A 26,720-nucleotide genomic window follows, 5' to 3' on the forward strand; every position below is an offset into this window, starting at 1 on the left:
GTCATTTTGGTCGTGTTTTACTCAGATAAATATTGGCCATTTTTCTAAAGGGGTGTGGAGTACTTTTGTGGTGTTTTCACTGTGTGTGTGTGTGTGCACGTGCACGGGCGTGTGCATATGTGTGTGTGTACAAATAATTTACAGATTGTCTCTTTAGTTTAGTCTGACTGCTCTGAGCCAAGCTACCAAAAAGTGAGCACAGGTAAACTTAGTGGGTACTCCACAAACCCTGACTACAGTGTGGGTCCCTACTTGGACAGGTTGCATACCACTGTCAACTATAGGCCCCATTTCTAACAATTAACCTGTCAGGTGTCAAATGCCGGAAGAAATATGCAAAAAAGCAAGGTGAGATCTCGGTAGTTTCCAAGTTTAGATGGAGAGCAGCTCCTTTATATGCAGCACCCTATAATACCACTAACACTCAGAATCTGCTCACATCAATGCCTGTTTTTCTAGCAATGTTATTTAGCATAGAATGAGCACAGTTCCATCCACACTGAGCTAGAAACTGGTAAAGCCTTTTGTCATTTTTACAACAAGGTCTTTAAGCATAGAATTCTGTTAGTGCCAGCAACACAGAGCTGAAAAATGATTAAAGCCTTTTCCCACTCCAGGCACAGCTTTGGATTAGTAAAATACCATTCAAGACAACCTGGAGTGAATAAAAGCAACCCCTGACACATGTATTTCACTAGTATTAGAGTTAATAGAGAGGTGTATATTGTCAGGTCGCTTTAAACATCTCATTTGACTTATTTTCAAATCTTTCTCACGTAGACATTTTGGCCAACATAAAGAAGTGTGTGTACTACGGGTTTGTCTTGTGTAACCACCGCATCTGTTTTCTATTTGTCTATCTATTGTTTGGACATACAATGCCAACAGCATTTTTGCTAGTGTCTATAGAAGGTTTTTCTTCGTGGTTATCTCTGCAAGCCCTCCACAATGCCTCTAGTGACATCTCATCTGTGCCTATATCCTCATAGCTATTTTGCATTTACACAGCTCTATATTGTGCTTGCTGCACCTTTTCCACTGTGAGTTAAATATCTGTTTCTATAGTCTCATTTCTGGCTGCAGTTGTGTCTCGAAAATACATTGATCAGTCTCTTTACTGTCTCTGTAGCTACCTCTTTTATGTGCCTAGAAATTCCTCTCCTGTAAAACCCTGTCTTTTTAGGTCTCACCTAGGCAGCGTGCATGCGCTGCTCAAGGAGATGGCCTTTAGAAATTGGTCATCTCTTTTCAAGGACTTGTGCTGGCATCCACCATGCAGGAGCAAACAGCGGCGCGGCCAGGCCTGCTAATTGAAAACAGATGGCCCGCCCGCCGCTGCTCGCTCACACAAGGTGGATGCCAGCACAAGCACAAGTGCTTGAAAAGAGCTGTGTGCATTTGCCTGCTCTCTGTGAGCCTCGGAGGGGGCCTTCTTTCACCGTGAGAGTTCACAGCGGCTGACGTTCACAAAGAAGCCTTTGACACGCCGCATCTTCCCTTGAGTGTGTGTTCTCTCTGTCCTCGCTCGGTGCTTTGAGTAGCTGCATCCTTCTGACACCAAAGGCCACGCACGACCTCCGCTGGGAAGGAGGTACACGCTGTGATAACCATGTCCTGCTCCTCTCCTTTCAGCTCTCCAAGGCTGAGCCATTCAACTTCTTCCTGCTCGTACTGAAAGACAGGGTGGAGGAGAGGACCCTGAGTGACTTCTGGGACATCATTGTGCAAGGTAAACAACTAACAGCTTCTGGCATGTAAGATGTAAATGTACGCCCCCCACCCCCTCGGCTCCTCTGCCTCCAATGTGCAAACTCCTGGCACCATGGACTGCTTCAGCATTAGTGATCGCACCGCTCACCAAGAGTACACATTGTATATTTGCTCTTTGACCCAGAGACACATTGAATGTCCCATCATTAGCACAACTCTGGAATATTTCCCCATGACAAAGTGATAGAATAGAACAGTGAGCACCATGGAATATGTGAGCAACACACAAAGATTTTAGGTTGTATGTCAGAAAATCTATAACCTAGCCTAAATAGTTTGCTAGAATATCGCTCCATTCAGTATAGACTTCATGTTGTTGACTCTAGTGGGCGTTTGTGTAAATAGATTCCGTCAGACGACATTTGAACTTTAATATTCTGGTACCAGATCATATTGTGGGTGTGCAGTGGCATGTATCGGCAGCCCCCTGGCATTTATTAACATCAATACTGGTGTGTGTTTTACTTTTCTGGCAGAGACATTTTGATTGGCAGTTCAACTGTGCAGGAATGGTGCTGGGCATTGTAACATATCACCGCATTTAAAACTGATGTTCTTTCCTGTATTAGAGTTGTCTGTTGCTTTTGTCCATTGGCCACAGTGTATCAAGCAGGAACTACTACCCAGAGACACAGAACTGTTTGCCAGCTATGCGCTCAAGTGGTTTCTCTTGTGTGCACAGTTTTATCACAGGCATGAGTTGAAGCTCTTGAGAAAATGCTTGTGGTTACTGTGGCTCTGAAATTGTGAAATATTACAGTCCAGTCCAGTACAGTAAGTACAACAAGGAGCATTCACTTTGTTTTTGGTGAAAATACAATAAACAATGTTCCAGCCCATCCATAGGTTCATATTTTATTGAGCAGTAAAGATAGAAAAATAACCCACAACTAACAAAACAATGTAATTATTTTTGAAAAAATTTACAAAAGACACTAACTGCATCACACTGCACACATAATTAATATCATTACAATTGTTTTTTTAGGGGATGTAAACTTACATATACCACCAACATACACACCAGCATAACACACTACACACATACATCCCACAACACACATCATATCACAACTCACCACGAAATTCCACACCATGCCACTGCCCTTACGTCAGTACACTAAGCACATGTAGCCCGAATGAAAGTATCAAAGCACTTTACATACGTACTAGTTCCATTACAGAAATCTGACCGGTGGGTGATAATGTGCTGCTTCGCTAAACACCTATAAGGTCCCAAAGGCGAGACCTATTGGTTATGCCAAAGCTTGTTAAATCATTTTACTGGTTGCTTTGTCTCTTTGTGCTCTTGCTAGGAACCTGATCCTCTAGCGCTGGGACAATCCTGGTGGAGTAGCTATGCACTTAATAAAACTCTTTATTATTATTGCTATTATTATTATTATTATTATTATTACCTTCACCTTTTTCCTCTATTGTTTCTGTAGTCACCTCCTAACTGTGCCTTCAGCTGCCGTTTTACGTCTGCCATAGAGACTGCTTTTGCTGTCTTGCCAGACTTGCATTGAGAAATAATATACACATAAAATACCTGCATATATACAAACATCCTCCTTCAAATGATGATTGCTAAATTCCCCTTTCCCGTTTTACATGTTATAATGAATGGTTTTTTTGTAATTGCAGTTTCAAATTAAGTTTTAGTTATACCACCTATAGTTTAAACCTGAATGTGTACTCTAGATGTATTCTTGTTGTGGTTGATATCCATGAAATTGAAACTGGTCACAGTGTTGTAAGCATGCCCTGAATACTGAATGTCTGGATATGCATAGCCCTGAATAATAATAATAATAGTAATAGTAGGCCCCAGGCTAGATTCCCTTTTTATTTGATACAGATTGCCACTTTAATTTTCTGTATTAGCATAGGTGGGTTGTGAAATTTCCTGCATTATTTACTTGCAGCCTCCACCCATCGTCTTCTTCTTCACTGGCCTCATCCATTTTCAGTCACAGAACAACAATATAGTCCACTTAGGTGTAGTAAAGAGCTACCCCCCCCTTCTTTAAAAAAATAAATAAATTCTGTGTTAGTATAATGAGCAACAGCAGGTTCAGTAGCAACCATTGTAATTATGTTATTGAACAATACTAACATACACCTGTGCATTTTTTGATGGGATTCCAGTGCAGGTGTTGAGCATTGTAATAATTGTGTTCATTCTTACAATAATTCTATGTTTAATCTGTTGCGTTAGTATTAACAATCATAGATGGTAATTCATAATATGTGACAACATATAACAGTTTAAGCTATGCAGCTAAATGTGTGTGACTACCCAATATATTCCCTCGCCCCTTATTAACAACCAAGCAATTAGTCTCATGAGCATATTATGAAGAAGGACTCTATGTTGTGCTTGGGTGTCCTTTCAATGCTTAAGCTTTTTTGGTGCAGAGTTAGCAACAACATTTACTGTGGATATGGAGATTTCATCTGCTAGCAATATTTTCTACAGTCTACACTTGTATGTGTGTCTGAAATGGGGTTATTAATTACCAATTCAATAAGCTCCTCATTTGTAGGTTAAAACAAAATTCTGAGAGAATCTTTGCTTACACCTAGTAACTATGGCACAAGCAGCAGGCAATCCCCAGAGAAGTACCAACGATTTAAATGTAAAGAACACAACACAGTAACATTTGCAAATCAAGTTAGAAAAATAGAATAAAATGTAATGAGCAAATAGTCACCAAGATCATCAAAATAGGTTAAGTGAACAGGAGATATGAATTATTGCAGTTTTCAACTAGAAAAAGTCAAGCACTAAAGCAAAAACAGCAGTTGATGATGGCTCAAACCCTAGGCACAATTGTAGGCTGAACACGATGGAGCAGAGGTCAGATACACCAAGCAGGTCGTCCCTATCCGATGGTTTACCATCAAACCTAACTTCCAACTGCTGGGAAACTTTCTTGTGGTCAGTTGTGCAGCCATTGGCTCCTGAGCCAGATCTCCGCCAGGGTCTAGTCTGCTTTAATCAGCTGGAACCGATTGTAGTCTGGAGTCATGCTTTTTGTGTCCCTGAAGCAGTAAAATTAGAGAGCAACCACTTGCCCTTTGTAGAGCAGTTTCAGTCCCTAGGTGCCAGTAGGATTCAGGTCTCCTTGTGTGCGTCCTATTCTTTAAGAAGAAGTCAGAGGTGAGGATTCTTCTTCCAGCAGGGCCTTCTTCATCATATGGAGTCTTCCCAGATCAAGGAATGTTCTAAGGAGGTGGTGGTTGAGCTGCTAGATGACATGTATTCTGCGCCCTAGCCCGTGCTTGGGATAAAACTACTACCCAATCCTACACTTTTCTCACAGTTCCCCTTCTTCTTGTTGCTGCATACCCTTTTTTACCTGACCCATAGTCCCCTGTTTCTGCATGTCCGGACCCGGCTGCCACCAGACGGGCCTGTCTTCAGCTTCCTGGCCACTTGTGTGCTTGGCAAGGTTAAAACTGGCTTTCCTTCATGAACTGGGATGAAAAGGAAAATCCCTCACTGGCTTCTCCAAGTTAAAAGAAGTGGTGCTAAGGCTGCATTTTTTTCTGCCAACTGTTCCTCTCTAATCCATGCTAAGTGGTCAGGAGTTAACACCCTTTGGCCTTTTCTGTGCTTAAAGGAAGGTCAGTGTTCCCTAAACCAGGGTTTTTAACTCTCTCGACCACTTATGTGTATTCCAGCCATAGTGGTGTGATAGGTGGCAGAACTGGTTTCTCTCCTTCAGTGACTAGGCGCTGGCTGTGTAGGAGAGTGCTGGGAATTAATAGAAGAAGCCCTCCTTGGCATCTTCCAGCCTAAAGAAGTGGTGCTAAATCTGGCCTTTTCTTTGACCGCTGGTCCTGTCCACTCTCAAATAGCTAATCCCTGCTAAGTGGTCAGCAGCTAACACCCTTTGGGCCATCATGGGCTCAGAGGCAGGTCATTTTTACTGAGCCATGGCCGTTACCTTGCTCAGCCAAGGATGTATATTCCTGGTGTGGAGGTGTGATGAGTGGCAGCATTAGTTTAAGCCAGTACCAACTCAGGCAGAAGGCACTAGATTTTTACAAATGTACAGGTGTGCTTAAGTTATCAAATCATCATTAAGTCAGATTTTTAAAACTACATAGCACATTCGATTTTTAATGGTCTGGTGTGACATCACAGCTGACGTCAGACAATTCTGTGAGAATCATCAGGAGAGGGGCTTGAGAGGGGCTTTGCCTCTGCCCACATTTTGGGAGCCAGAACTATATCCTTTGATTGGGAAGAAGTTGCGTGCTTCCACTGAAAAGTACTTGCCCTTCACACAGCCGTGATCATTTTGTTTATTTATCCAGATGCCTGAGTTTGAACTTTCAGAAACATACACAGGACATTTTAATGCTATTAAAATGTCTTAGATAACTAGATACTTTATGTTGTTCTCTCTGTCAGCAGCACTGATGGGAGGAGGACAGTTATTAACCTACACAGATTTTAGGTCTGGCTTTATAGTACAACAGTCCCCATACCTCTTAACCTACTCCAATATAAGTCTGTAGTTATTTGCTTCCAAACAAATACATATCTATTCCCTAGCTATTTACTTGTAATGCTTCATTTATAATGCAGGATTGCTTTTAAACCAGACCTATTTCATTATCAATATTTGTCTCTGCCATGCATTTACTAAGATGCATTTTAACTGCAGCCTAGCCAGGGCACAGTGGTGAAACTGACAGAAATATATTTTTGTCACATATGTGGCTTGTGTAAATATGCACTGCTATATATATATATCTTTCCATGCCAGAGGTGCTTGCTGGGCCACTGGATTCAAGCTAGCCTGGCTGATGAGGTGTGATACCCCAAAGCCGGTCACAGGATGCTTGTTTCCAATCCAGGGAGGACCCGGCTTGGCAGCATGGGCTGAACTGTTCCCATGAGGAGCAGGGCCGAACTGTTCCCATGAGGAGCAGGGCCAAAACTGAGCATATGCCTGTGTCCAAACTAGGGTGACAAACTGAGCAAAAGAACAATGGATTTAACCAAGATCTCTTGAGTGGGGGTTATTGTTTGAGTTTGAGTTTGAGTTTAAAATATTTATTAAGCGCACGTACACTGAGCGGTTTCATGGCGCTGATTGAACTGAACCCCTGAGGCTTCAGGGACGGGAGGAAAGGAAGGGGGGGATTAGGAGGGAAAAGCCTGAGTAAAAAGAAAAGTCTTTAAAGCCTTGCGAAAAAGTGAGTATTGAGGGCAGGATCTCAGGTGAGCCGGGAGGGAGTTCCAAAAAGTGGGGGCGAGTGTAGAAAATTTGGATCCACCCCACTTTTTTCGTTTGAAACTGGGGACAAGGAGCAGTTGTTGGGTAGAGGAACGCAGCTCCCAGAGGGGGGCATAGGGATGAATTTCAGAAGTGATAAATGCAGGGGCTGATCCAGCCCGAGCGTTGAAGATGATACATCCTAGTTTTAACTGGGCACGTTCACGGATGGGGAGCCAGTGTAGAGTCTTGAGAAGAGGAGTGACATGGTGGGACTTGGGTAGGTTAAAAACCAGTCGGGCCGCCTGGTTTTGTACTAATTGAAGGCGTCGCAAACTGTACGCGGGCATGCCACAATAAAGGGCATTGCCGTAGTCCAGGCGGGAGATCACCATGGCGAGAACTATAAGTTTGAGAGCTGGATAGGAGAAAAACCGGGAGACTTTGCGGATGGTGCGAAGGGAGTGGAAAGATGAGGACACCACCGAACTGACCTGGGAGTGAAGTGAGAGTTGGTTATCTAGTTTAAATCCAAGGGTTTTTACAGAGGAAGAGGGGGTGGGTGGAGAACCCAATGAAGGAGGCCAGAAGGAGGGGGTCCAGGGACTGGAGCAACCACCTGTCAGCACCAACTCCGTTTTATCGGGGTTGAGCTTCAGGTGGTTGTGGTTCATCCGGTCCCGGATAAAAGTCATAGTAGATTGAAAATTGGAAATAGACTGAGGGGAGGAAGATATGGAGAAGATCAGCTGGAGGTCATCCGCGTAATTAAAGACAGAGACCTCCAGCTGTTGGAGAGCAAAGATGAGGGGGGCGATGTACAGGTTAAATAATAATGGGGACAAAGAGGAGCCCTGGGGGACCCCGCATTTGACCGCCTGGAAGTCTGCTGCAAAATCTCCCAGGTGCACAGCTTGGGAGCGGCCGCTCAGAAAGGAGGACAGCCAGACCAGGGCGACGCCTCCGATACCCACCGCCTTGACACGGGACAATAAGATGGAGTGATCGACCGTGTCAAAGGCGGCGGAGAGATCGAGGAGAACGAGGGCCTGGGGATGATTGTTGTCCATACCCTCTCTCAGGGTGTCCAGAACCGAAAGAACCACGGACTCGGTTGAGTGCGAAGGACGGAACCATGCCTGCCATGGGGCAGGGTTCCGTGATTTGGTAAGCATTCTGTCCATAGTTTGTTTGTGCAGCGTTTTTCGCAGTAAGCGGGATTGGTATGCCCAAACATGGGTCCTTTGCTCGCTGTGCCACTGGGTTCAAGCTAGCCGGGATGTTTAGGGGTATTATCCCAAAACTGGCCCCAGGATGCTTGTTTCTGGTCCAGTTCAGGCTGGACTGTTCCCACGAGGACCAGGGCCAAGATTGGTTTTCATATGGCTGGGTCCAAACTGGGGTGGCATGGTGAGCAAAAGAACAATGGATTTATCCCAGATCTCTTGGCTGGGGGTGAATGTTTGGTTTGTTCAGCATTCCATCCATACTTTGCACATCTTAGGTGCACTTTAGTCACCAGTCACAGTAAACTTACAGAGAAGTTAAATATGCCAAATTGGGAGTTCCAATGTTCAGTACATGTTTTAGAGAGGACACAAACATTTTACTACTGTTTAGCAATGGTAAAGTGCACAGTGTCCTGAAGCAAGAAAAAATAGGGTCCAGAAAAGATGGAAAGTCTCCAGTGACCAAGCAGAAAAGACCGATTTGCTACATTGTGCAGTGTGCTCTTGTCCCTTGGCATGCCTTGTCAGAACACAGCTCAGCGACATGAAAACATGGTTAAAAAGGTGTTTAGGAGCAGATTGGGTAATTTCTTTCTAGATGTCAATTAAATGCCGTAGCTCCCGGTCCAGTCTAAAAGCTTCTTGGTCTGTTTGTCGCATGTCTGGAAAATGTGCCTTTACATTACTCGTCAAGGGACTGAAGTACATGCTATTGTCTTTGCCAATATCTGCACAAAAGCATAGGAAGGGATTTCTCTGGAAACATGGATACTGCTTGTAAATTGTTTAAAGGAAACATCTGTAAAGGAGCTTTGGTAAAAATCTAAATGTTCAACTTAAATTTGCAAAATTAGAACAATGCACAGGCAAAAAAACCTCTGCTTGTTTTTAAGTACATCAACCCTTGAGTGTTTCTAGCACTTTATTTGAGTATAATGTTTTATGGCAGGGGCTATTTTTGCCCTCTTACGCTCAGACTACGTCTGCATGTTTCACAACGTTGATTGGAACTGAAAGTGAAAGCAGCTGTGATGTGTGTACACTCAAATATGTTTATGCCTGTGTCACATATGCCATTTACCAACTAAGTAAACATAGACTAGAAAATCAAGTCTCCGCTGCCAATATACCGATCCAGTCAGCTAGACATTAAATGGAGGGACAGACTTCAGCATCTACATTTACAAACCTGGTCAGCCAGCTACAGATGGCACTTGCAGGTGGCTCCGGACGACAAATGCCAGGCATACAACTCACTGCTTCTGTAAGCCACTGTATTTGCCAGTCCACAGTCACTAGTGTGTTCCATTCATATTTGCCAAACTAAACCAACACATTCCAGTCTACTCAGCCATGCACAAAGACCAAAGCCACAAATGCATTTTGTATTTGTCAAACTTCTAAAGCAGACACTTTGTTCTTCATGTGTTTTTGCCAATCTAACTTTCCGGATCTGGACAGTGGCATCAGGTGATTTCTATGTGCATTTTCCATGTTGACACCACCAAACCTGGCCAGCAAGCATAAATGGCTCAAAGAGCAAGACCAACAGCTGCAGACGACTACTTCAAGGTTATGTAGCCCACCTTAGGTGGTCCAATCAAAAACTGAAAATCAGTGTTGAAAGCACTTTTGCAGGACCATCCTAACATTCATGAGCCTCAGCTGCAAACTGTCAGTACAAATCAATAGACTTTCTAAATGTAGGACTCTAAAGCAATTTTTGTGCCGCATTAGCCAATAAGATTACTCCAGTTTTCTCTGGTATGTGTAAATATAATGTTTTAACTATGAAGAAAACTTTTTTCTTATTGTACCTGATTCAGTTGTTAATGTACGTAGCCAGAGGTGGAGGATTGGAGATATGTATATTATTTGCTGGGTATATGGGTGCATCACTCTTTGCCATTTTTCAAAGTGTTTATGTTTTGGAGTGAGCTCCTACCACCTTCCAAATGTGATGAATGTTGGTTCAACAGTCTTTGAGCACTTTCACACCAGTGCATTTATATGGAATATTGATCAAAACAGCATATGATTGTGAACATGCAGATTGCAAATTGATTTGTAAGTGTTTCGGTTAATTCGACATTCTGAACCATCGGAGACTATCTTCCAATAAAAACTGAAAACCTGGCTTTTCCAGCTATACGTCCTTATTTCTTTCTCCTCTTTCGACAAGTTAGTCTCAGAGCGGGGACACACCTACTGGTGTACCCAGGTGCTTTATAAGTGTATTATTATTATTATTATTATTATTATTATTATTTTTGTTGTTAGCCTCATCAGAGCTTCGAACGTTCAGCGCCCAGTGCTGAACGTTCGAAGAACGAATGCTGTCCCGACGGCCAACGGTCGTGCGCAGCACTGGGGAGGTAGTGCTTGTGACGACCGTTGGCCGTCGGCAGCAGTTAAGGGGTTATAAACTTATAGAATAACATTTGTCTGGCACATTTGTTTGAAAGTGAGGAGACTTTACCCCTAAGAACTAATTACTAGAATTGCACATTGATAACAATCATTCACACATTAGTAGACTGGTCAGATTGTGTGCCAGTCCAAGAACTGTTCAATAAAGATAGAGGTTTTTACTTTCTTTTCAATCAAATTCATGAAAGCACATGACATTTTATATGCACATTCTGTTGATCTCTATGGTCATTTAGAGAAGCAAGTTCTAATGAGATAAGTGAGCTGCCAAGAAGCCTATTATATTGGGATCCTAATACTGCATATTCTCCATTGGAGTAGCATGCTGAAATATGTTATGTTATGTGCGATCTCTTCTATAGCGCACGGCTACCCCATAGGGTGTCCCGGCGCTTTGGCAAAGAGACCTGAATCCGAAAAAACACCAGACAGCAGCTTACAGTGGTCCGAGAGGTAAAGCAGTAAAGAGCCAGGTCTTCAACTCCCTTCTAAAGGAGAGGAGACTGTTGGCTTTCCGGAGGGAGACAGGGAGCTCATTCCAGTGGCGGGCTGCCAGATAGCGGAAGGACCGTCCTCCCATCTGGGCACGTCTGATAGGCGGGACAGCGATCGTGGCCGACCGCAGCGTCCTCCTGGGCACATAGAAAGCCATTTGCTTCCTGATATAATTAGGGCCCACAGAATGAAGGGCCTTGAACGCCAGAGTAAGAATCTTAAAGACAATTCTTTTCGAGATGGGCAGCCAGTGCAACTTATGGAGCAAATCAGAGGCTCTAGCTCTACGCGGAAGGCCGAAAATGGCTCTTGCCGCCGAGTTCTGCACTATTTGTAGTCTGGCAAGCAAGTATTTCGGCAATCCCAGATACAAGGCATTGGCGTAGTCGAGTCTCGATCCGATCAACGCCTGAACAATAATTTTTTTATATTGTAGGGATAGCAGCGGGAGAAATTTTCTAAGCATCTTCAAGATGCCAAAGCATTTCCCCGATAACCCAATGATCTGGGATTTAAAAGAGAGGTCGTCATCACATATCACACCAAGATTCTTGGCTTGCGTCAACACTTTCTCCGGAGGAAACATGTCCTGGGGCCACCACGATTTCCAGCACGGATCAGGAGCACATCCAAAGAAAAGCAACTCAGACTTGTCTGAGTTGCATTTTAGGCTGTGTCGTTGAAACCAAGCAAAGACCGAGCTGAGGCAGTCTTTGATTCTGGCGCCATCAAAAGCCTCACCCTTCCTGCAAGTGAACAGGAGCTGGGTGTCATCAGCGTAGGATATGATCAGGGCACCAAAAGCCTCCGCTATCACCGCCAGAGGGGCCATGTAGATATTAAAAAGGGTGGGGCTCAGAATGGACCCTTGAGGAACCCCCACCTCTAGCGGCAGCATTTCAGCAGAGAACGGTGGTGCCCAGATCACCTGTCGACGGTCCGAAAGAAAGGATTTAAACCAATCCAACACCGTCCCACGAAACCCTATCTCCCGGAGTCTTAAAAGGAGACCGTCATGTGGGACGGTGTTGAAGGCCGCCGACAGATCCAGCATGACTAAAATAGCCTTTCCTCCTAGATCGAGAGTTTCCCTGATAGCTTCGGTGACCTCCAGAAGGGCTGTCTCCGTGCTATAATTAGCACGGAAACCAGATTATGTGTCATGGAGGATGTTGTGGCTCTCAATGAAGTTGGTGATCGAGCGTTGCACATGTTTTTCAACAACCTTCGCTAGAGCAGGGAGTAGGGAGATCGGCCTGTAATTAGCATGCACCAGGGGATCTAAAGTAGGCTTTTTGATTAGCGGCAGAATCATCGTGTGTTTCCATGCCGGAGGAACCACTCCCGTGGTCAGGGAGAGATTCAGCAGAGGGTTTATCAAGGTATTAACAGCTGAAACTACTCTACCCAAACATTTTGCCGGGCAAGGATCCAAAGGTGAGCCTGACTGAAGCCGGGACAAGAGATCATGGGAGGTGGCACAGGACATTGGAGGGAAGACCGAGAGTATGGGCCCGATGTCTTCGCTCACAGAGGGAGGAGAAATTGATCTATGTGCTGACACTGTGGGGTCCGAGACAGGAAAAGACTTCTGAATCGTCGTAATTTTATGTGCAAAGAAGACTGCTAGTTGCCTAATCCACTCTTCTGTGTGAGAGTGAGAAGGTGAACAAGCAGCAGGGGAGGCGAACTCCTTAACTATTCTGAAAAGTTCCTTGCTCATATTATCCGCTTCGTCTATTCTGCATTCCAGATATTCTTTTTTGCCCTCAGAAATGTGTTTATGATAGATCTTAATAGTATCTCGATATTTTAATTTATCCTCCGGCTCGTATTTTCGCCGCCATACTCTTTCAGCTTTTTTGCACTCTTGGCGCATTTTTCTGAGTAAGGGGGTGAACCAAGGAGCGGAGACATGGCTATGGGCTGATTTGGCTGACTTCGCTGGAGCTAACTCGTCAAATCTGGCCGTCAGCCACTATAGAACCACCTCCAAATTGGATTCCAGATCGTCAGTAAGCTCGCAGGGATGAAGACGAAGGGCATCCGTCAACATTTCCACTGAGACTCGATGGAAAGCTCTTGATTGACGGATCTCGCCCTTCTGCACTCTCTGACCGATCGTGGTGTTATAAGGAATACCAACATTTATTAAAAAGTGGTCCGACCATAGCACTGGAAGAGGGGGAGACACAGCTATCTGCCTGGTGGAGAAAATGTGATCTAAAATATGGCCTTTATTATGGGTGGGGCTGTCAATATAGGGAGTAAGCCCAAGCAGCGCCGCAACCTCCTGCAGTTTAGATGCATTAGGATCCTCTGTCAGATCCATATGCAGATTTAGATCCCCCAACAGAAGACAATGCGCTGATCGCATACAAGGAACAGAAAGTGCTGCCTGTAGATAATCAAAAAATGTGCCAGTGGGCCCCGGTGGTCTATAAACAAGGAGGCCCGTACACGTCTGACGAGACGAAAGACCAAGAGTAAAGCCCAAGGCTTCACAGCCGAATATGTTTTCAACCGGAAACGAAGAACACATTATATCCTTTTCCACAATGAGAGCCACTCCCCCTCCCCTCCCCCCAACTCTGTCCTTTCTTAAGATGGTGTATTTCGGGGGTAATGCACTGGCCAGATCAGGGCCTGAGCCCTCCCCGAACCATGTTTCTGTTAAAAACAGACAAGAAGGTTGAGAGTCAGAGAGTAGATTCCAGATGTCCGTGGAATGTCTGCCAAGCGATCTGGTGTTCAAGAGAGCGCATTGACAGTACTGAGAAGGAGGTGGCAACACCGTTTCCAAGGACACAACAGGCCGCCAGCCACAGGTCGGACAACCTTTCCTCAAAAGACGTCCTCCCAGAAATACACACTGACACAACGGAGAGTGGTGGCTCAAAGTAAGCAGCTCAGCAAAGCTATAAACAATCATCCTGGGTCCGAAAACAAAACAAAAATGGACACAGACCAAAAGAAGATTGAGCCAGAGTCCTACCTCAGCGCTGCCGAGGCGCGGACGAGCGCAGACGGGCAGGACTCTGGCACGACTCAGGCGCAGTGAAGGCGCCACCGCTGCGCGTTACCGCTGTGCGAAACAGGCGAGCTTTAAATAGCGTGCTCTCCGCGTTCCAGATCACCTGGACGCTCCAAGATGGCGCTCACACTCCTCTACCCAAGGCAAGATGTCCGCCGGCAACCACAACCTCCCCAGAACCGGGCCCGCCGAACAGCGGTGGTTTTTCCTTAAATTATGGTGCAAGATAGGGGGCAGGAGGAGAGCTAAAAACAAGGGATAACGAAAATTAAAATAAAAAGAAAATCCAAAACGGGTCTTTTAAAATAGAATAGTACAATGCACAGGAGAACGCGACCAGCGCAACCAGCAGCGAGGCGCTGAAGTGAATCTCAGCCTCAGGATACCTTACCAGGTAATCCCCTCGTGATGCTCGCCCTAAATAGCGTGCTCTCTAGAGCTACACTATAGCACAAACATGTAGTTTGTGGAACTAAACTTGTCTAAGAGATTTGTCACTGTGTGGCACACATATAACAACATAACATATTCACCATCCCTAGCTTAACCCTACCTTTGGGATAGCAAAAGGTTTTTCCATTGTTCACATGTTAAGATTTGAATACATCTTATTGTGTAATATATTATATGGAATCCTTAACACATTGTTGAGGTGGTAATGTATGTCCTCTCCGTGGTATACAGGTATGTACCCCTGCTCTGAGTTACCCAACTGTCTAACCCGGCGATCAACCTCAAGAGAGTTGTCCGCCCTCACTCCCATATCACAAGACAGTGATGAGTACATGTGCATGGTAGCCGACTATAGAAGTACCCCCAGCTACACATTGGAATGGAAACTCACTCTGCAAAGTTCGTCTAAGATACCGAAACGTCACTCAACTACATATGCGCAACTGAGTACAAGAAGATGAACCTGCAGCCTAAGTTAGAACCAGCAGCAGTGTGTGTCTACACGTGGCTGTCCAAAGAGCTGCTGCCGTGCTTGGGACAATTTCATACATCTTTGACCTACAAAGACAGGACAGTTCAAGCACAAATTCATGTGATAGAAGGCCCTGAAGCAGCTGACTGCCTTCTCAGCCTACAATGGCCGAACGCCTGAAGTTAGTAGAGATTCTATAAAGAGTTGACGATTCGTCTGATATCATCAGCAAGTTCCCAAAGCTTTTTCTGGTCTAGAGAAACTAGCTCATTTCAAAGTCTGATTGCACATCAATGAACAGGTGGTGCCTGTGGCTCAACACCATAGGAAAGTACCATTCCATCTCCAACAAGCAGTGGATGATGAACACCAAGACCTGCTGAGAGCGGACATCATAGAAAGATCAACAGGGCTTACTCCGTGGGTTCGCAGGTAGTCGTTGTGCCCAAACAAGGACAAGAAACTAGAGTATGCTTGTGTGTGGACATGCAAGCCCTGAACACAGCCATCGAGGCAGAACGGCATCCAGGGCCCCATTTCAGCGACATGATCACTCGCCTAAATGGAGCAACAGTCTTCTCGAAATTGGACCTCAACAAGGGGTACCACCAGCTCGAACTTCATGAGAAGTCTAGGTACGTCTCCAGGTTCACTACACACCAAGGGCTCTTCAGATGCAGGCGCCTCAATTTTGGAATCTCTTTGTCAGCAGAGATCTTTCAAGAGGCAGTACGGGCCCGTAATCCAGCACATGCCAAACTCATTTAATTACAGCAAGTGTTCAGTGAAACCCGCAAGGGTCACGACAAAGCACTTGTCATGCCCTTCTCAATGCCAACCTCACGCTCAACCGAGATAAATGTGAGTTCCACAAGTCAACTCCAAAATTCTAGTGTCACATCTTCTCCAAAGACAGCATGAGACCCGATCCTGAAAAAGTCTCTTTCCTGGGCATGGCTAGTTACTGGGCCTGTTACATCAAAGACTACGCGACCATCAGCTATCCGCTGCGGGAACTCACAAGACAAGGCCAAAGTTTCCACTTGTCAGCCAAATGCGAGCACGCTTTCAATAAAATCAAAACAGCTGTGAGCTCCGCCATCAAACTAGCACACTTCAACCCTCAGAGAAAGACAGAGATTACAGTGGACGCTCGCACTGTTGGACTTGCTGCCATTCTAGCTCAGTATGATGATGAAGGAAAACAACGCCACATCGTGGCATACGCCAGTCGCTGCCTCACTGACACTGAGAAAGTGTACACACAGCCTGAATAGGAAAGCCTGGCGGTCGTGTGAGTGTGTGAACATTCCAATCTGTTCGTCTATGGGAAGCACTTCATGCTCATCACTGATCACCAGGCCCTAATAACTATCTTTGGAAACCTCGAGCGAAGATGCCTCCACGGTAGGAACGGTGTGGGATTCGCCTTCAAGACTACACATACACCATCATTCACAAACCAGGGAAGGTGAAAAACCCGGCAGATTATATATCGCAACATCCCCAAGCCTTGATGCGGACAAGCGGCTCGCTAGCCGAAGAATATCTTCATTTTGTTATTGATCAGGCACAACACCTGCCGTCCCTCTGGATGCCTTTATAGAAGCCACTACCCAAGATGCCATGCTTCAAAACATCATGCAGCGAATCCACACAGACTCTTGGAGACATCTGGAGGACCCGCAGAACAATGATGCCATCATCACGCAAGAACTTATATCATTCAGACACGTCAAGGATGATCTCACAATCAGCACCAACAGATTACTATTTAGAGACAGGAGAGTTGTCATTCCTCAACAATTGAGACAAGGAACTGTCAACCTAGCACGCGAAGGTCACAGAGGTGTAGTGGCCACGAAGAAACCGTTGTGAGAGCGAGTCTGGTTCCTGTCCCTCGACCAGATGGTAGAAGCCAGCTAGTAGGGCGGGACAAACCACACTCCCCACTGCAAAAGTCTAACCTACCAAACTATGTTTGGCAGCAAGTGGCTGTTGACTTCTTCGATCCGCTGAATTTTGGGAAATACATCATCGTCATCACAGATGAATATTCCCGATTCCCCATTGCGCAACAAATCTCATCCACAAGAGCAACTGCTATCATACCCGTCATCGACGAAGAGTTTGCGGCAAGGGCAATCCCCACGGGAGTGAAGATAGACAATGGGCCACCGTTCATTTGGCATGAATTTGCAGAGTTTGCGAGTCACCCGAACTTCAAACACAGAAAGAGCACTCGCCTGTGGCCCCCCAGGCAAATGGGATGGTTGAACGATTCATGGCCACCATAAAGAAAACGACGCACAAGCTGAACTGACTCAACGAGACATTCAACCAGCGTTCAATGAAGTACTTCAAGTGTACAGGACCACAACACACAGCACCACCAATAGATCCCCCGCCACTCTGATGCTCGGAAGAACCCCATGCACCAGGATACTGACTGCAGACATTGCCATGCAGTCCAGATCTTGGACCATGAAACCCTAGTAAATCTTGACAGGACCAAGAAAGCAAAGATGAAAGAGTATGCTGATAACTGTCGACATGCCACGACATCTGACATCCGAGAAGGAGACTGGGTGCTAGTAAGGCAGGAGCAAAAAACCAAGGGCAACAGTCGATACTGTGCTCACCTGTTACAAGTAATGAGGAGGAATGGAGCTATGATCCTCTGAGCCTGCTCCAGGCGAGGTCGCCCCCACACACCGCTGCTCCTGCCCGCTGACTGCCTGTGCTCTGCTGCCTTCGATTGTTCTCCTGTGTTAATCCTTTTGCCCTTTCTGCTGCCTTCGTTTTTCTCCTGTGTTAATCCTTTTGCCCCTTCTGCTGCCTTCGTTTTTGCCTTCTGTTTAAATTCCTTTCCCCCATCTGCTGCCTTAGTTTTGCCCCTGTGTATTCCTTTTCCCCCCATTTTCTGCCCTCCCCCTACCTGTGTGCTGCTCTTCAGCCGGACGACCCAGCCGCCGCTGAGCCACCCGCGGACCTCCTTCCCACCACAGACCTCCGGCGACTCCGCCCCCCTCCTGCCCATTGGCCGCCCCGCTCCCGCCACCCAGCTGACCCGCCCTCCTGGCTCCTTACTTATGACGCCCCCTGAGTGACCGGGCAGCGGAAGCGCGCAGCTGGAGCACCGATTGAGCGCCGAAGGTGCGCCAAAGGTAAGCCCATCTGCGCCCATCCGCGCCTGGACCACGCCCAGTGCCAGGACCCCTGGCCCCCGCAGACACCAGCTCACCCGCCGGACCTACGACGCCACCGAACTCAACACACTCAACACCGGCCGAATCCCGGGATGCTACCGAGCCACTCCGAGATGCACCCACGGACCCTTCAGCTGCCACTCCTGCAAGTTCACCTGCAACCGGACCTGCACTACACCAGCACCCAACAAACCGAACTCCAGCAGCAACCACCTGAAGTGCATCCTGCTCAACACCCGCTCCGTCCACAGACACGCCATCGAACTCTGGAACCTCCTCGACACCACATCTCCAGACGTCGCCTTCCTCACAGAAACCTGGATAAACGCCTCCTCAGCGCCCGACATCGCCATCGCCATCCCGGACGGATACAAGATCACCCGGAGGGACCGCGGCAATCAGACCGGAGGAGGCATCGCCATCATCCACAGGAAACCCATCCGCATCACGACCAACACCGACGACACCCTGACAAACGCCGAACACCTGCACTTCCAGATCCACACCGACCCCAAAACCACCCTCAGAGGCACCCTCATCTACAGACCCCCGGGACCACGCACAAAATTCAGCGAAGATATCGCCGACTTCATCAGCCTGCACGCCCTCCCCTCTCCTGACTACATCCTCCTAGGGGACCTCAACTTCCACCTGGAGAACAACAACGACCACAACACCACCACCCTGCTGGACAACCTCCCCAACCTCGGTCTCAAGCAGCTGGTGACCACACCCACCCACTACGCCGGACACACACTCGACCCCGTCTTCTCATCCAGCAAGGACATCGTCTTCAGCCACGCCACCGGACTCCACTGGACGGACCACAGCTGCGTCCACTTCAACTTCAGAAGGACCACGATCCACCACCACCAGCAACAGGTTGCACAAAGAAGCTGGAACAAGATCACAGCCAACCAGCTCGCCGCATCCCTGAGCCAGCACCCTCCCATCAGCTCAGCAAACCCCAACCAGGCCGCCGACAACCTCACAAAGTGGATCAACAACTGCGCAGACGACCTCGCCCCACTAAGGACCCCGCCTAGCAGACCCGGCAGTAAGAAAGCACCTTGGTTCACCGACGAACTCAAGACCTCCAAGAAGAACTGCCGAGCCCTCGAGAGAACCTGGCGCAGAGACCCAACACCAGACAACATGACCAACCTCAAGCTCGCCACTCGAAAACACCATCGACTGATCCACGCCACCAAGAAAACCGCATTCAAGGAACGACTGGACAACAACGCACACAACAGCAAGGAACTCTTCAACATTGTGAAAGAGCTCTCCAACCCCAACGCCGGAAACAACAACATCACCCCATCTCAAGACCTCTGCAACTCCCTCGCCTCCTACTTCTACAACAAGATCGCTGACGTACACAACAGCTTCAGCACACAACCAATTCTCCCCACGACCGCACCAACTTCCCCCACCACCACCCTCCGCGCCTGGACCCCGATCAGCACCGAAGACACCATCCGCACGATGAACTCCATCCACTCCGGATCTCCAACCGACCCCTGCCCTCACCACGTCTTCAACAAGGCCGACGCTGTCATCGCACCCCATCTACGGGACATCATCAACACCTCCTTCGACACCGCTACCTTCCCGAAGAGCTGGAAGCACGCCGAACTCAGCGCTCTACTGAAGAAACCATCAGCGGACCCCACCGAACTCAAAAACTACCGCCCCATCTCGCTCCTCCCGTTTCCAGCCAAAGTCATCGAGAAGACCGTCAACAAGCAGCTGGCCGCCTTCCTCGAGACGAATGGATCCCTCGACCTCTCACAGTCTGGCTTCCGGGCCAACCACAGCACCGAGACCGCCCTCATCGCAGCCACCGATGACATCCGAGCCCTGCTCGACAACGGAGAAACAGCAGCCCTCATCCTCCTGGACCTCTCCGCGGCATTCGACACTGTCTGCCACCGCAACCTAGAGCAGCGCCTCAGCAACTTCGGAATCCAGGAGAAGGCACTAGAGTGGATCATCTCCTTCCTTGCCGGAAGGACACAGAGAGTCCGCCTACCCTCGTTCAGATCAGAAGCCACCGAAGTCATCTGCGGCGTTCCTCAGGGCTCCTCGCTCAGTCCCACCCTCTTCAATGTCTACATGAGCCCCCTTGCGGTCATCGCACACCAACACAACCTCAACATCATCTCCTACGCCGACGACACCCAGCTGATCCTCTCCCTCACCAACGACCCCGCCACCGCCAGAGCCAACCTACACGAAGGGATGACAGACGTTGCCGAGTGGATGATGAACAGCCGCCTGAAACTGAACTCAGACAAGACGGAAGTTCTCATCCTGGGCTCCTCGCCCTCCGCCTGGGACGACTCCTGGTGGCCCCCCGCCCTGGGCAGCGCACCCAAACCGACAGACCACGCACGCAACCTGGGCTTCATCCTGGACTCCTCCCTCTCCATGACCAGACAAGTCAACGCTGTCTCCTCGTCTTGCTTCAATATCCTGCGCATGCTACGTAAGATCTTCCGGTGGATCCCCACCGAGACCAGGAAGACGGTCACCCAGGCCCTCGTCACCAGCCGACTGGGCTACGGCAACGCCCTCTATTCCGGAACCACTGCCAAACTCAAGAAGAGACTCCAGCGGATCCAGAACGCCTCAGCGAGACTCATCCTCGACATCCCCCGACACAGCCACATCTCCGGACACCTGAGAGACCTGCACTGGCTCCCGGTCAACAAGAGAATCACCTCCAGTCTCCTCACCCACGCACACAAAGCCCTTCACAACCAAGGCCCAAGATACCTCAACAGCGGCCTTAACTTCTACACTCCCACACGCCAGCTTCGATCGACCAGCCACGCCCTCGCCGCCGTCCCCCGCATCCGAAGAGCCACAACAGGAGGAAGGTCCTTCTCCTACCTGGCCACCAAGACTTGGAACTCCCTCCCGACCCACCTCCGCCTGACCCAAGACCACCTCGCCTTCAGGAAGCAGCTCAAGACCTGGCTGTTCGAGCAGTATCGGACCCCCCCCCCCCCCCCAAGCGCCTTGAGACCCTCCGGGTGAGTAGTGCGCTATATAAATGTTTTGATTGATTGATTGATGATCACAGCCGCCTCTGGAACCAAGAGGACAACAAGAAAGGTGTCACACTTCAAGAAATGCAATCCGACTGTGTACACTTGAGCAGAAGAACCTGATTGGGACACGGACAAATCAAGCCAAGAGATGGACGATTAAGAACAACCCCGATGCGTGGTGAATACAAATGAGATGAGAGAGGGGCGCCTCTCTCGCCAACCACAGAGAATTATCTGGAGACCCACCCGGCTCATCGAAGGACTCTAAGAAAGCAAACCTGGGACACTTAAAATAGAATGGGGGGAGATGTTGTATCTCCGTGCCTGACTCGCCTGTGATGTCAGGGTCAGGCATGGCCGGAAGCGGAAGGGGAGGAGCGGGGGAGTAGCGGCAGATGGGGATCAGTAGTAGAAGAATAAAGACGTGCTTGACTCCACCTGGTGCCTGAGTTTTATTTCACCAGCGTGATCTGAAACACCCCAGACACAGGAAGTGATGGGGAGGAGATACCATAGAGCAGGGAGGTGGGCATTGAGTTGAGTACAACATTTCCGTACAAGCCTGGCGGTGACATTAGTTAACCTTACATCTGGTACCTATCGAAGTGTTATGTGATAATAAAAGTTGTGCCTTTTATAAAAAGACACGTCCTGGGATGGACAATGATTTTTTGGGCCTGTTGGTTGATCACTGAGCTCTGGGTTTTTGCCCCTTTCCCATCAGAGCCAACCATATGCTGTTCTCTTGCGTCTACATTGAGTAACACACCCTTCTGATTGGTGTCAGAATGATGTACTGATTGCATAGACTGGACTTCAGGGCTCACAACACACCAGTTAGTGATTTTTAAAATCCAGAGAACTCTACATAGAATTATTTGTCCTACAATCCCCATACGACTAGGCCACTGCTCTACTCTCACTTTCTACGATTTGAAAATTGTGAACAAAGATCATTTTCACCTGTGGTACGCCATGTGCAAGCTCCCACCATCTTTTCTCTGTGAGGAGTGTGTATACAAATCATGATTCAAGAGCATTGTGCTTTTTATTGGGCATGTTGCTCACACATACCCTTTGAATCAAGTTTTTCACAGCCCCCTTGTTCCTGTTCCCACCAGTTGTTTTCTTTTATTTCATTGGGCCGTGCTAAAGCTTCCAGTCTTCCATGTGCTAGCTCATACTCTCCCTGCTTCCGGTCTTCAGTGTGCTAGCTCATACTCTCCCTGCTTCCGGTCTTCAGTGTGCTAACTCATACTCTCCCTGCTTCCGGTCTTCAGTGTGCTAGCTCATACTCTTCCTGCTTTTGGTCTTCAGTCTGCTAACTCATACTCTCCCTTCTTCCAGTCTTCATTGTGCTAGCTCATGTTCTCCCTGCTTCTGGTCTTCAGTGTGCTAGCTCATACTCTCCCTGCTTCCGGTCTTCCGTGTGTTAGCTCATCTCCCTGCTTCCGGTCCTCAGTGTGCTAGCTCATACTCTCCTTGCTTCCAGTCTTTATTGTGCTAGCTCATACTCTCCCTGCTTCCAGTCTTTATTGTGCTAGCTCATGCTCTCCCTGCTTCCTGCCTTCAGTACTCCTTTTGGAGCTTCATATTTTCAATTCTCCCGGTGCAGCTCCCTGTGTGCCATGCTTCTTTTGCAGGTCTATGTTGCCCGTGCCTCTCATTCAGGGACCTATGGCTTTGTACCTCCAGTGGCTGCAGCCACGCCAGGCCCTCTGTTATCCTTCCATTGTCTTGGCCTCTTCTAGAGTACTTCAGCCAGAAGGTGCTGTTGCAATCTGTACCTTAACATTATCCAGCCTTCTCTCCTACATGTCTAATGGTCCTGTTACCAGTAGCCTGCCGTTTGCGTCTGTAGGCCCTATAGCAGTCGAGCCATCAGTTTCCTTAGTGTGGCGGTCTATATTGTCCTTGGTACTTCAACCTACAGTGTCCTTCATATTCTAGTCTGGAATCCTTAGCACCCCAGGCTGCATTTGTTTAACACTTCTAATCTTTATATTTCTCATCCGTGTGTTTTTGTCTCTGCTATACTCCCCCTTTCCTTCCTTTATTGTACTGCTGTTTTTGTCCTTTGACCCATTCCGATGGCTGTTTGGGTTTACTCTCTGAATCCGAGATACCGGGAAAAAAAGTGGGATCCACTTTTTTTGTCACTAATAGGTGTACATTCCCAATTATTGACTGACAGAAATTAGTGTGAAGCTGAGTAAAATAGGGCTTGATGCTTTTTTTGTTTTGCAAATTATTACTGGGCACCCTTTTAAGCTAAGTATAAATTCAGGTTGATGCCCTTTCTGAAATAGTCTTCCATGATTTTAAGCCAATTGATGGTCAAACCACAGGAAGGGTGATACAAGGTACCCCCATTTGGTACCTCGCTTTATTTGAAAAAGAAAGGCCGAAGCTGCTTCAGGGACAATGATATGTATTATATCTGTGTACAGTTTTACAGGTGTCTTCTAATGAATCAAACACAAGGAGAAGATGGACGGAGTGCTGAACATTTTCAGACACTCACCCCCATTCACAGATCTGGGTTGAATCCATCATCATTCTTTAGCTCACTTTGCCACCTCAGTTCAGACCCATCTATCTTCTAATGAATGACATCACAATAGGTTATTTAAACTCAACCCATCATCATCAAAAACATTGACATTCCAGAATCGGAATGGTTGGTAATGCTAACTATTAATGATGTAAGATGTCATGGTTTTTCCTCTTACTGGCTGATCCCTTAAAAATATAATGCAACTAGCATTATGATGGATTTCCTACAAATATGCTGTCCGCTTTGGATTTAGTGAAGCTTTCAAAGTTTTGGAAGAAAACAAGGGGCATCTTCAGCTGCGCTTCTCAGCAGCAGGAGCTCAATGTCCATGAAATCCTGCAAGAAGCAGCGGGGGCAGGTGGAACATGGTGTCCATACTGCATGAGGGTTCACACCCCTTGCACATCAACTCCTTCACCTTCGCATCATTCCCTGCATATTGGTTGTCTCTGCACTCCCCCAACATGGTCTCTGTGGCAAGACTTCTCCTCTTGCATTCCTTCCAAGGAGCAAAAGCTCACCTGTCAATACTCTGGTCCTCATGCTGTCCCCTGATCCATCCCCCAAGATCTCTCCCTGCCAATTTCCAGTCGCAAAATGTCCTACCTTTCATGGGCAGAACATCTTAAATCTGGAATACTACTAAGCTGTGCTGCCCTTGAAGGGCTGAACCGTGCGTCGTCTAAGTCAGAAATCATTACAAGGCTTCGCTAATGAGAACTTTCTGAATTTGCTTGATTTGTGGGATTGGATTTTACTTTCACTCTCCGGTAGCATACATTGTCATGAAATACTTCACCTGATCATCATTTTACTCCTTTGATGTATACAAAGGAACTAGCGTCCACATTTGACGATAGATGGATAAAGAATCCCAAAATATGAGGTGCAGAGTAGTTGGGGTATTTGATGGGTAATGGTAACTAGGCAACTTGAAGCAAAATAATAATTAGGTAAACACCCACACAATCAATTTCCTCAATTTGATTTTAGGTAGGCAAATGTATCTGTCCATTCTAGGGTGAATGTAAGAGTGTGAACGCCGATCATTCATTGTACAAGATAGGCAGATCTGGGATCATTTTTATAAGACTTCTTAAAATTCAAATTATGTGTTGAAAGACCTTTTTCAGTGAATAGGGCAGGCCAGCTAGCAGTGAAGTAGAAATGGCCCATCAATTCCTTTTGGGTGGACAAAATAATAATGCAAATCTGAATAAGCCTCATTATCAATTAAAATTCATATTTTGCCCCGGTAAGTGTCCAAATCTGTCAGAAATAGATTAAGAACCTAATGTAGGTGCTCTAAAGAAGGATTCTTAGCTCTAAAGTAAATATTCCCTGGGTGGGAAAAAGATGAGAAAGCAATTTTGTAGAAATTTATAAAATCCTGGATTTGAATTTGTGGGGCCATATAAAATAGAGGTTGTTCGGATATCTGTGAGGCATCAATAGGGAAAGTCATGATGACAAAGTCTTTCTACCTGCAAACAAATACCAGAAGGAGTTTTAATGATTACATGCATGGACCTATTATATTCCCGGGCTAGGCCCATGATTTGAAGCAGCTTATTTCTTACATTGGCCTCACAGTAACATTTCAGCTGTGACGTTTTGCACACATTTGCTTGCACGACAATGTTGGATTAGTTTCCCTGAAACTATACTTGTTTATACATCTAGCTTCGCACAACATTATCCTAATGCCCTGAACATCATGTACAAGGTCTCATTTTGCACTATGTACAAATGTCATCTCTATCTCCATCCATGGGGTGACAAGGCTATCTACATATACATAACATCACCAATCTATACGCACATCTCAAGGCAGCTTTCTATTATAAAAGATGAGCATCCCGATAGATTAGTAGAGGAGGTACTTCCACTGACACTGGGGGTCCTTGCATGCTGAGAATTCACCACTCAGTGGGCTGAAATATCGTGAGGGGTGTCAAGCTCATGACCAAGACGGGTCCTTTGTTCTATCCCATCAGGTTATGGATTGGATCCTCCTTTCGGGGGATTCTTGTCTTTACAGACACACTAGGTACACTTGGAGTATAGTTCTCATTGTAGTAATACCCTAAATTACTTCCTTGTTTTATATGCCTTCAAATATGCATTGTTTTAGCGCCATGGTAGAACTATATCTTCTATTTTCTTCTATTTACGCTTTTGGTGCTTGTAATCATGTTTATCTGCTTCTGTCTATTATTCACTGCGGCACACCTATTTTATACAAGAATAACGTTGGTTCTATAAACTTATTGAAAACGTCTCACTGTGTATTCTCTGCATACTTTTCTGAGAATAAGTGAGCACGAATGACTGAGTGAAAGGTTATGTACTGTTTCCACAAACCCTGAGTGGTCAGGGGTGTCATGCTCAGTGGTTGCCAGAAAACCATTAGCTCTCTGGTAGGTTAGGGGGACTTACAGTGGCACTGTGAGCTAACTGGTCTATAGGCCAACGTGTCCTGCGGGTGTGTCCGGAATCAGTCTTGACACCAAGTCCCTAGTTTATGTTGTCCAAACAAATGCACAGATCCTACGGATTAGTAGGAACTACACAACAAACCATGAGTCAACACAAGGCAAAAAGTAGCAACACAAAGCTGAAAATGGTATGCTTTGGAGAACATACTGAGCGACAAACTTTCTAAAAAGTGACGCCTATGGCCACATATTTCACTAGCTGAGACTCAGAAGATTAAATTTGCCTCAGAGTAGAACCTGAGCCAACCTTTAGCATCCTCTTAAACCAGATTGAATG

At 46.8% G+C, this 26,720-nt stretch overlaps 1 protein-coding gene across 14 annotated transcripts in view; it reads left to right on the forward strand.

Moving 5' to 3' along the window:
* The window catches only part of NRCAM (neuronal cell adhesion molecule), a 967,670-nt gene that overhangs the window by 424,988 nt on the left and 515,962 nt on the right, over positions 1–26,720 (forward strand). For 13 of the 14 annotated variants that reach the window (XM_086919453.1, XM_086919434.1, XM_086919444.1 and 10 more), the window contains exon 4: positions 1,633–1,729. The exons of the other annotated variant lie outside the window; for it this stretch is intronic. The gene's annotated coding sequence lies outside the window, so the exon portion shown is untranslated. The remainder of the gene's footprint in view (positions 1–1,632; positions 1,730–26,720) is intronic. 14 annotated transcript variants of the gene reach the window in all.

Source organism: Lissotriton vulgaris, chromosome 1_1, assembly GCF_964263255.1.
Source record: "Lissotriton vulgaris chromosome 1_1, aLisVul1.2, whole genome shotgun sequence".
In the NCBI taxonomy this organism is placed as follows: Eukaryota; Metazoa; Chordata; class Amphibia; order Caudata; family Salamandridae; genus Lissotriton; species Lissotriton vulgaris.